The sequence below is a fragment of the Simochromis diagramma genome, unplaced genomic scaffold, assembly GCF_900408965.1.
Source record: "Simochromis diagramma unplaced genomic scaffold, fSimDia1.1 OVJJ01000705.1, whole genome shotgun sequence".
Lineage (NCBI taxonomy): Eukaryota > Metazoa > Chordata > Actinopteri > Cichliformes > Cichlidae > Simochromis > Simochromis diagramma.
The window spans coordinates 3,324,509-3,332,521 of record NW_024387448.1 but is presented as its reverse complement, the minus strand read 5'-3'; the positions used below and the strand labels follow the sequence as shown (position 1 = coordinate 3,332,521).

Below are 8,013 nucleotides of genomic sequence, written 5' to 3'. Positions count from 1 at the left end.
TGTCGTGTGCTGCAAGGGAAAATAATACAAGGTCATTAGGAAACATTTAGAAAAAGATTGGTGGGGGTTGCAGGGTAGTGCAGTGTAGGTGAGGGGGAAGGATGGATGCAGGGGGGGAGAGAGCAGGAGCGAGGGATGCTGAGGGAGAAAGACGGTATATTCATAGCAGCAGCGGTATTTATAGCCGCCCAGAGGAGAGGAGAGAGCGCGGGGGCGTGGCTTTTTGCGCTGCTTCGCATGGCGGAGAGGGAGAGTGGGGAGGAGAGAGGCAGCTCTGGCGAGAGTGAGTGAGCGAGAGGAGAGGCTATTTGGCAGGAGAGGGAAGGAAGAAAGAAAGGCGGGAGAGAGGGAGGGCTGTTTTTTGAGTGAGCGAGTTTGTGTGTGTGTGTGTCCCTGAGAAATAGAGAGAGAGGGTGGAGAGTACTGAGCTGAGAGAAATCTGTCAGATTCAAACACACTGTCTGTGTGTGTGTATGTGTGTGTGTGTGTGTGTCTGTGGTAGAAAGAGAGCGAAGGATGTAAAGAGAGGTGGAGAGCTGAGGAACACATAGAAAGAGACCGAAGAGGACCACAAAGTGAGGTATGTACGGCTGTCATGCTGCTCATAAATCCAGAAACAACCTGTGTGTGTGAGCATGTGCATGCGTGACTGAAGTGAATGTGTCTGTGTGTTTATATATAGTTTGGTGTCTTAAATGGACACTGTGTCCTCTTGGGGGGTTTGTAAGTGGACAAATGGAGCTACTGGCTGTTAGAGGAGTATCAATTATGTAATACAGTGTGCACCATTTTCACTGTTGATGCTCTGTATATGAGTGTGAATGTGTGTGTGAGAGAGAGTGTGTGTGTTTGCGTGCTTGTGTAATTATGCTGAGGTGTTTATGTGGCCATTGTGTGGAGCCCTGCCACTGTGCCTTGTCCATATGGGGTGATTTACAGCCACTGTTAAAAACAAAAAAACACCAGTGCTGATGGAGCTGTGGAACCTTAAATCCCACCTGCTGGCTTTCTCACCTATAAGGAGTTCACAGCTATTTTCATGTTATGTTATTAAGGCACGCAGATAAACAAGCTTCTCAGAGGCATCTGCAAAGTAGCGCTCCCTTTGTGCTGTTGGTTCACAGTGCAACAACAAAGATTGTGATGGTAATGTAAGACAGCAGCTCGAGTACAGACACAGCAAGCTCAAAAGCTTATGTAGGAAGCCGATTGGTATGTTTTGTTTTCTTATTTGATGAGTTTACCTTTAGTTAAACCCAGGAGGAGCAGCAGATTCGAGAGCGACATTGTTGCACTGGGATCACGATAAAACTTGAAATTCTCACGTTGATTGAAATCGTAGCCCTTCCGGCTCACAGGTTGGCCTGATCTAAGATGCAAATCCCTGACCTCAGATGGCAACACGAGCGTCCTTGCTTTCACTGCATCAAAACAACTGCACAGACAGTGGTGTGCTTCAAGCGTGTTTGCTGTGCTTGCACATGCATAACGTGGTGCTAATTTTGACCTACTCCACTTCCCTCATGTGTTGATTTGCCAATGAGCTGTGCCGGACACTTAAGTGACATTACAGGAAATCAGGCGTGACACTTTTTCCACAGAATTTGAAACCACATGTGGTCACAGTCTTTAGGTCACAGTCATTTTAACCCAAAGGATGCAGAACAATTTAACAGTAATTTTACTTTCTATCTATTGATGCAGTCATATGCTGTAACCAATTCAATATAGGTGAATGTATGTCAGGTAGGGTGGACCTGCTTTATAACTATTTTATGACCATAACTTCAAATTTGTAACAGCAGGTCTGGCTGAAAGATGGTGGAGTCAAAAGTAGTTTTGTTTCCGTAAATGTAGAACAATGGAAATGGAAAGTGGCCTCAAATATGCTTACTATTAATATATATGCATATCTTAAAAAAAAAAAACTGTAGTTAGATTTAGAACCAGTTGGAGATATTTGTGTAAATGTCCCTGATTTCATATTACAGCAGTGAGATTTTCTCTTTCAGTACTGTAGACCCGGGGAGCAAAAAATATCAGTAGAACTAAACCTAAAGTGCTGATTAATTATCTCACTTAGAGAAGGTTTCAGCGCTGTGCTCAGGCAGTTTCAGCTGTGCCTGAGGAGCGGATGTGGCCTGACAGCCTTCCACCCCCTCACACTGCCCAACTGTTTCATTTCACCTTTTTTTTTTCTGTTTTTGATTACTGACGGGATCTACAGGTATGCATTCCACAAACATTGCCTGTAAATGATCTTCTGCATTAAAGTCAGACGTGGCAGGACATGAGTGGAAATCTTTCTGTGCCCTTTGGCTTTGGTTTTGTAGCCCTGTCTGTTTCACAGTTAATCTCTGTGCTTTTGCAATTAGGTATCATGCCAGAATCTAAAAGGCGCCTGCCATGTGTATAATATGGCTACTGTGCTACTGCCAGAAAAAAATATATGTCCTTTTGCAAATGTAAATCTTTTTGCTCTGTGCGGTACTTAGTGGACTGCTGGCCGCACTTTCTTTTATGATATGAATTCCGTGTGGTTCTCCTCTACCACCTTGAAACTAGCTGACCCTGTGTTGTGTGTTTTTGGCAGTGACGCGAGCCAGGATTAAGCTGCTGCTAAAAAATTTTGGTGAGATTTTCAGGTAACAGAGTAATTCTCTACAGATGGTTGTGAGAGGAAAAAAACCTGTGGTAGCATACTATTATGCAGTTTCCTGTTTGCTGTGGAAGTTTCTGCACGAGCAGCACTTCACAGGGTACACAGGAGTGTATAGAAACTCTGGCAAGAAGCAAACAAACCTGGATTTTGGCTACTTTGCATGGCGAATATAGCGTCCTAAATCTCATGGCAGATTCTAAATAAGTTATGGGCCTGGAGTCGGTATGAGTTTGTGCTACCTTTTGTTGTGATGCAGTCACGTTGGCTGTGTACTGTGGTTTCAGAATTACCGTCATGCAGCAAGTTGGCTGACAAATAAGGTAACTTCCAGCAGTTGAAAGTCGGTTGATACCCACTACCTTTCTAGTTATCTTGATGACTCAAATCATTTTACGCTGCAAGTCACACTCAGCCATTCACTAATACTGTTCTTTTGTAGAGTCTAAGCAAAAAAACTGTATATCAAAGATGGATGTAGCCACAATATCATCACTTGGGTTTTAGACTCCGTAGCTTGAAACCTCAACGTTAGCATTTTACCTTCTGCTGTGCTGCGCGGGGGGGATTTTGTAGATCCATATAACCATATCTGGAAGGGAGTTCTAAGTGCTAAGTTATTAGTTAATGCTAGCAAGCTTAGCAAGGTGCATCAGGTTGTAAACCTGCTAATTAATGCTACGTAGGATTTCACTCACTAAAACTGAATCATTAACTTTTTGGGCAAGAAACTCCGCACCACACAGCAGGCCATATTATTGATCAGATAATTTTCTTAAAAAATCCGCCAAGTGGCACCAACAACACAAACATGGTTGAGGCTGGTTGAGTTCAGGAATCAGCAGAGGTCAAGCAACCTGCCAGCAAAAGTAGACGCATTTCTAATTTTACAGCTCACTAGTATGGGTAACATTGTCCACCATACCTTGGTTAACGATGAAGGCAAAACTTTTGTTTTGTTTTTAATCTAGGCTTAAGCTGGACATTTTAACAATGGAGCAAATGGGACGTGACTCAGTTTTGGAGCCAGCATCAAGTGGACAATAAAGGAAGTGTAGTTTTAAGTTCATCTACTTTGGTTAAATGTAAAACCTGTTGAAGTTGCTGTTGGCTTTTAGCATGTGTCAACCTCCAGCTGTGATTTGTAGTCACAGAGGTGAAAATAAAAAAATAAAAAAAGGCTACAAAAACTCACTGTAAGAGTTACTACAGAAAGTCAGTGTTGCATTTTCACAAAACTGGGATACTCAAACCAGACGACTTTTAGAAACAGCAGTCAAAACGGAAGCAGCCAACTTCTAAGATATCTACACATTCAGCTGGTTATATGAGAAAGCTCTTCATGAACCATATCGTGACTGGACAGCGGGTTTTATTCAGTCTCTTTCTGCCCACTACAGAAGTTTTATTTATTTATTTTTTAATTTCACACCCACGATGTGTGGCATGCACTTACTCTTTAGATAACTCTGATTACATCATCAGGGTTTCCTCTAGACCATTAAACATTTATGATCATGTCCTGAGAAGTACTTATCATGATGAGTAAACAGAATTGGCCGAAGGTGTGATCCCTCATTTAGGTTACCTCCCTATGTGTGGAACAATATATGCTTAAAAATACATATACAGCTATATTTTTCCATCCACAGGTCCAGATTGTTGATCATTTATGCAAATTCTGTTTCATCAGTATGCTTTATTTACATTGCACATTGCACAATAATATGACGTGCCAGACACAGTATGGGTCTATACTTTTCTTTTTTTTTGTAAGCCATGTAATGTAACATTTTTGTTAGCTGATGTTTATCCTACTCACTCCTGCAGTATAAGCTGCAACCAGCTCCATCCTGTCCCAGGTCCTGATTGCATCTAAAGGAGGCTCTCCAATCAGCACGTCAATTGATCGGTGTCACACCTGACTCTGTCTGACTTGGGCTTTCACATCAGTCAATGCACAGCTGGAGCATACATTAGCATATGATCGTGTTTGGCATGATCATGCATTCATGATTTTCAGCATTCATCTGTGGTGACGACGCTGCTTCAGCACCTGTGTCTGCAGTGCTGTTGAGCGGAAGCCTAATAGTTCCCAAAAGTCAGCTTTTCGGGAAGTTAGATCATCTGGCCGAGGGTCCCGCTGGCTGACACCCATATGTTTCCTTACTTGTTTTTATGATTTTTTTTTTGTTTGTTTTTACGGTTTGGCTATGTCCTGAGTTCAGGGGGTTTTGGGATGGTTTTCCTCCGAGGCAGCTGTGAGAAGTCTTACAATTTGCAATTAGACAGCACAACATAAAGTTCTGCACAGTAACACGGTCAACATAGCAAATCGTTGCTGGCTAACAGTAGTGTCAGGAAATCCCCATGCAGTATCAGCATAACATCTAACACAATATCATCCTTGTATTGATTCTGCTTAGTGTCCCTTTTTCTTTTTTCCTTTAACTGACATTAGCAGGAAACCCCCTCGATGGCAGTAAAGCTCTAAGACACGCTACCACATTTATCCTGCCCTGTCGTCAGTATGCTTTATATTCACCACGTGCACCACGTGACCTCTTTCATTCAGTGACCTTGACTTTAAGTATGAAACACTGCTCCCCTCTAACCTCTGTCTCTCTGTCCCGGCCGCCACCCACCCACCCCCACTGTTTTCCCTCGTCTTTTGCTGAATCCCTCACATCCCCTCCTCTCTCCTCCTCAGATCATTTACAGTGGCTTTGTTCTGTGCAGATTAAGGTCGCACGCTGATGAAGGCTTCCTGTGCCTCCAGAGGTCTCGGGACCCTCGGAGTCTCATTTGCAGATTTTCTCTTCGCGTTCGCTCGCTCTGCTTCCAGATTTACTCTCCACTTGAAACCATGACTGACTATGTCTGGATCACATTCAGTGCACTGTTTTTGGAGGAAATGAAAGCACAGGTCGGACAACAGTTGTTAAGATGGCATTGAAGAGATGCCAGGCCAGCTTTCTTGTTTGTTTTTTATCTCCTTGAGTGTGCTGTACTGCCGTACAATCTATCTGCATCAACAGTATTAACTTTACAGTATAAATGAAACTGCATTAAACCACCTGGTGTCTTTTAACTTCAGTTACTTTTGTGAACTGAACACAATTGATTGCTTGTGGCGGATTGAGGAACAATTTCCACTGAAGGATTTTTTTTTGTATCCTTCACAGGGTTCTGAAACCTGTTGAGAAACTGACACAGGATGTGGGGGGTGAAGCTGCCTCTGTATATATGGGTGTGTGTGTGCTTCCTTGCATGTGTGTTGAAGTTAAAAGTGAGAGATGAGTAAGAAACTGATTTTCATTGACAGCCTCGAAGGACTTGAAAGTCGTCCTCAAAGTACAGAAAATCAAGCGCACTTTGCATTCTCTAAATATGTTATTTTCTCCCGGTCTCTTTCCTGTTGGCTTCTCTTCTCTGTATGTTTAGTTATGCATAGGCACAATATATTTACATTGTGAACTTGTGAACATGACACGTCACAGCACTATGATTTGACTACAAACAAAAGATAACCAGACCTTATATTACACAGTGAATGGTAAAAATGTTAAAATATTAAGAGCACTAGACCAGAAGATGATTTAAGTAAAAAAAAAAACCTCACCCAGTTACCAAGCTTAAAAGGTTATTCTGTGTTGGAGAAACCAGCTTGTAGCCATTTTAAAACCCAACCCAGTGTGATATTACGTGGTTCAACCAATGAATAACCTGCCCACTAACTGAATACACTGAGGTAGGGAATAGACACCACCTGTTTGCACAGTAGAAATCATTAGCAAACATAGACTGTATATATGTGATGGATGTAGCCACTGTTGTTTCATGAAGTCCTTTTGTGAAACCCCAAAGTCAGAGAGCTGTCTTAGTATTTTGGAAGAAGTAGTAACTATATTTAGGCTGGGGATGTGCACGTCGGGACATTTGTATGTTGCTGCTCTTGTTCGTCTGCGTCAGAAATGCTAGTAGGTTAAACATAGTTTATTAGTGCATAATCGCAGTTGTTTCAGAGATGCCACTAGCCAGGATGATAGCCCCTTATTTCTTTTCTTTTTCTGCTATTCTTTTCTAGATTAGCTGGGATCATTGTCCTGTTGCATCACCCAGTTTCAGTCGAGCTTTAGCTATGTCAAAGTTTTCCGTGTCCGAGAAGTGGCTAACTTTTTCATCCGGCTAAATCACCACGGTAACTTATGCTGAACACATAATGTTGTCTGGAACAGGCTATTCTCAGAGTTTCCACTTAAAATCGACTGGAAGCGCTACGTTTTCACTCATAAGCAATGTCTGAGATGAGGTGTTTGCGCTGTTAAGCTGTGTTTGGTTGTTGCTGTGCTTTGTGACCAGTCATCTCCAGTTTGGTCTGGTCTGTCCAGAAGAGGTTATTACAGAAGTCTTGTGGTTTCTTCATGTTGTTTGCTCAGATACAACTTTGTAAACCTAGGCTGTGTTTCCATGCACTCTCATTTAACATGCTGTCTGATGCCTGTACTGTCTGAGATGTGGCTCTTGGATTTTTGCAGTTTGTGTGAGCTCTGCACAGTCTGACCTTGGGGTGGATTTATTGGACTACCCACTCCTGGGAGGATTGTGACATTGTGTGAACACACACCTGGATGCTCCGGACCAGAAAACTGCCAGAACGTCGGGTTTCATAGAGGTGCTCAAGCAGGCTACTGATCAATAAATGAAGTACATTTGATTATCACCACCTGGCTGCTACTCACTCTTAAGTAGTTACCCATAAATTACGCTTAATTCCTATGGAAGCAGTAAGTGTGTACTTGCTTTTTCAGAGGAGACTGTGAATAATGTCCAACTGTTGGGAAATTTAAAATGGGAATGGGAATTGACTCACTTCTGGAGTCGGCCTCTACTGGCCATTTTTAGGAACTGCAGTTTTTTGTCTCTTACATGTTAGCATCCCTTTTCATCTAGAAGGTGGCCTCTTGTTTCACCAATGCCTGTAGATGGGTATAACAAGTATACAATAATATAATGGGTATAACTTGAACTAATGTTCTCTATAGTGCTTCATAAATAAAGTTGTCTTGGATTAAAGTTGAGGAGCAGAATTAGGGGATCTCACAACAGATTTTTATGTCTTTTACCTGATGGTTGATGTTCTTCTCAGCCTGAGTAGCACATACACTGACTTTGCTGTGTTAGTGGGGTCACCTCTTAACACAAACCAACCCTCAAACCAAGAATGACAAGTCATTAATAGATCAGCAAACCACCGGTGATTGAAAAAAAAAACATAGACCAGTGTGTGGTTGTTCTCTAACCAGCATTTATATATATGTGCTTCTGGAAAAGAAAAAAAAATCACTGAATCA

General features: G+C 42.2%; 1 protein-coding gene across 3 annotated transcripts in view; it reads left to right on the top strand.

The window, feature by feature from the left end:
- Positions 1-331: 331 nt before the first annotated feature.
- Positions 332-8,013, top strand: part of LOC120722655 (SLIT-ROBO Rho GTPase-activating protein 3-like) — a 31,488-nt gene continuing 23,806 nt past the window's right edge. For 2 of the 3 annotated variants that reach the window (XM_040013715.1, XM_040013713.1), the window contains exon 1: positions 332-580. The gene's annotated coding sequence lies outside the window, so the exon portion shown is untranslated. The other variant, XM_040013714.1, reaches the window with a different exon arrangement.